Here is a 7,434-nt window from a genome sequence, read left to right as displayed (position 1 = left end):
GCTCTAATTGTAGAACCATGGCCCTAACTTCCAGTCCCTGACACTGCCTGCCAGCTCTCTGATGGTCCTCAAACTATAACTCCCTTCTTCCTTCATTTAAAATTAGCTTAAGGAGTATGTTTCCAGCCTTCAACACCAGGGTCTGTGAGGCTGAAACTATTTTTAAATCAATACTAAGATTGATTGACAAATAATGTCTTTTGTACTCACATTCTTTCACAATTGTACATTAGAGCATTTTAGAACTAATTTAATGTGTAAGACTGTACTCTGAGTTTAGAAGCCAATCTGAGAATACAACTGCCTTCTATTAAGCCAGATATTAAAGAGAGTTGGGAAAAAAATTAGAACAATGTTACTCTTCTTATTTGGTTATGAAAAATGTGATTTTTTAATTAAAATTTTATTTTTGTAATAAGTAATGAATTTATTTGTGCTAATTTAAGTGAATTAATAAATATTTTAATTTCTAAGAAGGTAAATCTCAATAGATACAACAAATAAACAAAAGCTCTATGGCGCCCTCAATAATTTTTCAGAGTGTAGATATATACAGAATTTTCCTTCCAAATGCAACTGAATACACATTCCTCTCAAGTGCACAAGGAACTTTCTCCAGAATAGACCACATACTGGGTCACAAATAAGGTCTCAAAAAAAAAAAATCAGGTCTCAACCGATACCTAAAGATTGGGATTGTCCCCGCATATTTTCAGACCACAATGCTTTGAAACTAGAACTCAGTCACAAGAAGAAATTTGGAAGAAATTCAAACACGTGGAGGTTAAAGACCATCTAAAAGAGGAAAGGGTCAACCTGGAGATTAGAGAAGAATTAAAAAGATTCACAGAAACTAATGAAAATGAAGATACAACTGTTCAAAATCTTGGTATACAGCAAAAGCAGTCCTAAGAGGGAAATACGTCACAATAAAAGCATCCCTCAAAAAATTGGAAAAAACTCAAATACACAAGCTAACCCCACACCAAAAAAGCTGGAGAAAGGATAGCAAATAAAGCCTACAATAAGCAGAAGAAGATAAAAAAGATTTGAGCAGAACTCAATGAAATAGAGACCAGAAGAACTGTGGAACAGATCAACAAACCAGGAGTTGGTTCTTTGAAAGAATCAATAAGATAGATAAACCATTAGCCAGCCTTATTAAAAAGAAAAAATAAGGGATCCCTGGGTGGCGCAGCGGTTTGGCGCCTGCCTTTGGCCCAGGGCGCGATCCTGGAGACCCGGGATCGAATCCCACGTCGGGCTCCCGGTGCATGGAGCCTGCTTCTCCTTCTGCCTATGTCTCTGCCTCTCTCTCTCTCTCTCTCTCTGTGTGACTATCATAAATAAATAAAAATTTAAAAAAAAAAAAAGAAAAAAAAGATTCAAATTAATAAAATCATGAATGAAAGAGGAGAGATCAAAACGAATACCAAGGAAATACAAAGGATTTTAAAAACATATTATAAGCAGCTATCCACCAATAAATTAGGCAATCTAGAAGAAATGGATGTATTTCTGGAAAACCAGAGATTACCAAAACTGGAACACGAAGAAATAGAAAACTTGAACAGGCCAATAACCAACGAAGAAATTGAAGCAGTCATCAAAAATCTCCCAAGACACAAAAGTCCAGGACCAGGTGGCCTGCCAGGGGAATTCTATCAAATGTTTAAAGAAGAAATAATACCTATTCAACTAAAGCTGTTCTGAAAGATAGAAAGAGATGGAATACTTCCAAACTCATTTTATGAGGCCAGCATAACTTAATTCCAAAACCAAAGACCCCACCAAAAAGGAGAATTATAGAACAATACCCCTGATGAACACAGATGCAAAAATTCTCAACAAGTTACTAGCCAATAGGATCTAACAATACATTAAGAAGATTATTCACCATGACCAAGTGGGATTTATCCCCAGGATACAAGGTTGGTTCAACACTCGTAAAAGAATCAACATGATAGGTCATATCAACAAGAGAAAAAACAAGAACCATATGATCCTCTCAATAGATGCAGAGAAAGCATTTGACAAAATACAGCATCCATTCCTGACCAAATCTCTTCAGAGTGTAGGGATAGAGGGAACATTCCTCAGCATCTTAAAAGCCATCTACGAAAAGCCCACAGCAAATATCATTCTCACTGGGGAAAAACTAAGAGCCATTCCTCTAAGATCAGGAACACGACAGGGATGTCCACTCTCACCACTGCTATTTAACATAGTACTAGAAGCCCTAGCCTCAGCAATCAGACAACAAAAAGAAATAAAAGGCATTCGAATTGGCAAAGAAGTCAAACTCTCCTTCTTTGTAGATGACATGATACTGTATGTAAAAAACCTGAAAGACTCCACCCCAAGATTGCTAGAATTCATACAGCAATTCGGCAATGTGGCAGGATACAAAATCAATGCCCAGAAATCAGTGGCATTTCTCTACACTAACAATGAAACTGAAGAAAGATAAATTAAGGAGTCAATCCCATTTACAATTGCACCCAATCCCATTTACAATAAGATACCCAGGAAGAAACCTAACCAAAGGGGTAAAGGATCTATACCCTAAAAACTACAGAACACTTCTGAAAGAAATTGAGAAAGACACAAAGAGATGGAAAAATATTCCATGCTCATGGATTGGAAGAATTAATATTGTGAAAATGTCAATGGTACCCAGGGCAATATACACGTTTAATGCAATCCCTATCAAAATACCATGGACTTTCTTCAGAGAGTTGGAATAATTCATCTTAAGATTTGTGTGGAATCAGAAAAGACCCCAAATAGCCAGAGGAATATTGAAAAAGAAAACCAGAGCCGGGGGAAATCACAATGCCAGATTTCAGATTGTACTACAAAACTGTGGTCATCAAGACAGTGTGGTACTGGCAGAAAAACAGACATACAGATCAATGGAACAGAAGAGAGAACCCAGAAATGGGCCCTCAACTCCATGGTCAACTAATATTTGACAAAGCAGGAAAAGACTATCCACTGGAAAAAGGACAATCTCTTCAATAAATGGTCCTGGGAAATTTGGACATCCACATGCAGAAGAATGGAACTAGACCATTCTCTTAAACCATACAAAAACTCAAAATGGATGAAAGTTCTAAATGAGAGACAAGAATCCATCAAAATCCTAAAAGAGAACATAGGCAACACTCTTTTTGAACTTGGCCACAGCAACTTCTTGCAAGATATATCTATGAAGTCAAGGGAAACAAAAGCAAAAATGAACTGTTGGGACTTAATCGGGATAAGAAGCTTCTGCACAACAAAAGAAACAGTCCTACGGAAAGACAACCTACAGAATGGGAGAAGATATTTGCAAATGCCGTATCAGATAAAGGGCTAGTATCCAAGATCTATAAAGAACTTATCAAACTCAACAGCAAAGAAACAAACAATCCAATCATGAAATGGGCAAAAGACATGAACAGAAATTTCACCAAAGAAGACATAGACATGGCCAACAAGCACATGAGAAAATGCTCTGCGTCACTTGCCATCAGGGAAATACAAATCAAAACCACAATGAGATACCACCTCACACCCGTGAGAAAGGGGAAAATCAACAAGACAGGAAACCACAAATGTTGGAGAGGATGTGGAGAAAAGGGAACCCTCTTGCACTGTTGGTGGGAATGTGAATTGGTGCAGCCACTCCAGAAAACTGTGTGGAGGTTCCTCAAAGAGTTAAAAATAGAGCTACCCTATGACCTAGCAATTGCACTACTGGGGATTTACCCCAAAGATACAGATTCAGTGAAATGGCAGGACACCCACACCCCAATGTTTACAGCAGCAATGTCCACAATAGCCAAACTGTGGAAGGAGCCTCAGTGTCCATTGAAAGAGGAATGGATAAAGAAGATGTGGTCTATATATACAATGGAATATTACTCAGCCATTAGAAACAACGAATACCCACTATTTGTTTCAATGTGGATGGAACTAGAGGGTGTTGTGCTGAGTGAAGTAAGACAATCAGAGAAGGACAATCATTATATGGTTTCACTCATACGGGGAATATAATAAATAGTGAAAGGGATTATAGGGGAAAGGAGAGAAAATGAGTAGGAAAAATCAGAAAGAGACAAAAATATGAGAGACTCCTAATCTGGGAAATGAACAAGGGGTAGTGGAAGGGGAGGCGAGTGGGGGAATGGGGTGGCTGGGTGATGGGCACTGAGGTGGGCACTTGACGGGTTGAGCACTTGGTGTTATTCTGTATGTTGACAAATTGAACACCAATAAAAAATTTATTTAAAAAATATATATACATATAAAAATAATTTTAAGAGTGTAAATGGGTCCTAAGGATAAAAAGGTTTGAGAACCTCTAATTCAGAAAATTTGCTAATAACCTTAGTTCCAATGAAGTCTAAAGTATCTCTCTCCCTCTTTCTCTCTCTCTCTCTCTCTCTCTCTCTCCCTTGCACCAGCTGAAAGAATAACAAGTTGAGCCTTCAATAATCCTGATACCAAAGGACAAGGAAAAGGTAAAGAGCCCAAAGAAATCCAGATGGGTATGAATAATGTCACCACCTTCCCCATACAGAGGTATGGGTCATTCCACCTATGTGTTTATGTGTGGGGTCAGGGAGGGGGAAGACGAGAGAGAAAGAGATGTTCTCATTTCTAGAACCCCTGAGAACTTTTAAAATTAGGTGGTAAGATCTACAAGAAGAAGGTCCATGATTTTTTCCTATCTTTGGGTTTTCTCCTGTATTGGTGATTATAAACATTCTTCACAGGGTTAACTCTTGAAAATGCTTAATGAATTTACCATCCTAATATTGAATTGACATAGAGTGCCTAGTCTTATTTGTTCCCTATTTCTCTTTATCCCTACACATCCAATACATATCTATGCATCACTTTCCTCAATTGGGATAAACTGCCTGACTCTGATTTCTGATTAAAAGAAAAGAGAGTAACTGTAGCTAAAGGGAACTCCCCTTCTCCTGTGTACTGCGCTCTAAACTGTCATGGACAAATATTCGTACAGGCCAGAGTATACAGAAAAGTGCACCTGGAGCTCCTTTCCATAACTCAAAAAGAATTGTAATTAGCTGACTATTTTTTTATATACATTAGGTTTAGGCCCGTTACACCCTTATGTTTACTTGGGGAGTTCCATTTGCAAATACTGGCAGCACGGGGATAAAGTCACCAATTCTGTAGTCTGTCCATAATTCTTTCCCTAATCTCTTTTATAATATATCCTTTCACTTTTTGTCAGAATAATTATGGGTAGGTATCTGCAGAAGGTGAATACTGATAGCATCAATATCAAGTGATTACTTTGTGCCATGGCCTGTGCCAGGTGCTTGACATGAATTATCTCATTTATTCATGCTAATTCCATAAGGTAGCTATTATAATTATGGAAATATAAGCTTAGAGAGTAAAGCCACTTACCCAAGTTCACCTACCTGGCTACTGACAGAGCCAGAGGGATCTAATTCATTAATTAACAAATACTCACAAGGAGCAGATTTTAATGCATGTTTTCAGGGGAGTACCAATGCAAAAGATAGAATTAAGGCAGCATCGACCTTGAAAAGCAGCTACCTAGTGATGACCATGATTCTTGGAAACTTTGCCAAAAGCATCAGTGATAAATTTCTGATTGCATTTTCTCCTTAGTGGATTTTTGTGTGTTTCTGCCCATTTTTCACTAGCACTGCTATATACTTCTTGATTAGAACAGCACCAGATACTGTAATATCACTTTAAGTTCCACTCTATGCTCTTTCCTCAGCCTTAATTCAATGGAAGAATGATTTACTAGCACATGAAGCATGTGCTCCTGTATATCAATGCCACCCTCACCAGCTCCCAAAAAGATTTAGTAGACACTATATATTAGAATAGCAATTATCACATAATGTCAGAACATTAAGCATTTTACATTTTCCAAATGATACATAAATAATTTGAGCCCTGTGTGTACATAGCCCTTATAAATCAAACATTTAATTTTCAAACAGTTTTGAAAGCTATAAAGGCATCTCTTCTTAACTTTAAAATAGCCCATGGGCTTTCCTTCCATGCCTTGATTTATCCCTCCATGGAAACACTAATTCCTGATTCACAAACAACTGTGAAAGTACCCTAAATTTTTAATAAATTAGATTTATTTTAAATCACACCCTAAAACCAGAAGCACCAAACATTATTAAAGCACAGAAATTATTTATGAACACAAAAAAATGAATTGGCTTTCCAGGCAAACAGAAGAGGTGCTAGGATGGTTTGTAGTCAACTGCATAAAATTGGATAATGACTATTGGTAATCAACTTCATTTCACGGACATAGTCCCTCAAGTTAAAATGTAATTAAAACAAAATGAAACAAACAAAACATGATTCTTAGTAGTGCCAAAATAAAGAAATGGATGATTAAATTTATACTTTTTAATACCAAGAAAGCCATGGAGGTTAGAGTTTTTCATTTTATCTGCTTACTCTGATACTCAGAGGAGAAGCTCCTCATCAGGTGTCTGGCTTACAATCAGTGTTGATGTAACTGTGGTCATTAATCCTTCTTCAAATGACACATATGTCCAGACAGGAATGAATTGAGATTTTTTTTAAAAAGAGAGAGAGAAAGGTTAATTCAAATGACTTCTCTCTTGTAACCAAAAGTCAGATTAATCAACATATTTGACCAAGAAGAAAGTAAATAAAAGTTGAATCACATGTTGTCTTAAAAGACCACTAAATACAACTCTAAAGAGTTTTTTCCCTAAATTGGTAAGGTCAGTGCTCGCTTCGGCAGCACATATACTAAAATTGGAACGATACAGAGAAGATTAGCATGGCCCCTGCGCAAGGATGACACGCAAATTCGTGAAGCGTTCCATATTTTTTGCCTTGAAATTAGAACTAAATCACAACAAGAAGTTTGGAAGGACCTCAAACACGTGGAGGTTAAGGACCATCCTGCTAAAAGATGAAAGGGTCAACCAGGAAATTAAGGAAGAATTAAAAAGATTCATGGAAACTAATGAGAATGAAGATACAACCATCCAAAATCTTTGGGATGCAGCAAAAGCAGTCCTTTTTTTTTTTTTTTTTTTTTTTTTAAATTTTTATTTATTTATGATAGTCACAGAGGGAGAAAGAGAGAGAGGCAGAGACACAGGCAGAGGGAGAAGCAGGCTCCATGCACCGGAAGCCCGATGTGGGATTCGATCCCAGGTCTCCAGGATCGCGCCCTGGGCCAAGGGCAGGCGCCAAACCGCTGCGCCACCCAGGGATCCCCAGCAAAAGCAGTCCTAAGGGGGAAATACATCACAATACAAGCATCCATTCAAAAACTGGAAAGAACTCAAATACAAAAGCTAACCTTACACATAAAGGAGCTAGAGAAAAAACAGCAAATAGATCCTACACCCAAGAGAAGAAGGGAGTTAATAA

The 7,434-nt window shown here is 37.6% G+C and overlaps 1 non-coding gene across 1 annotated transcript; it reads left to right on the top strand.

Annotated features, from left to right (window-relative positions):
- Positions 1–6,777: 6,777 nt before the first annotated feature.
- On the top strand, positions 6,778–6,884 carry LOC140622487 (U6 spliceosomal RNA). Its single transcript, XR_012022246.1, has one exon. It is a non-coding gene; the product is annotated as a U6 spliceosomal RNA (small nuclear RNA).
- The last annotated feature ends 550 nt before the right edge of the window (positions 6,885–7,434 follow it).

Source organism: Canis lupus, chromosome 31, assembly GCF_048164855.1.
Source record: "Canis lupus baileyi chromosome 31, mCanLup2.hap1, whole genome shotgun sequence".
Taxonomy (NCBI): Eukaryota; Metazoa; Chordata; class Mammalia; order Carnivora; family Canidae; genus Canis; species Canis lupus.
This window is presented reverse-complemented; position numbering and strand designations above follow the sequence as displayed.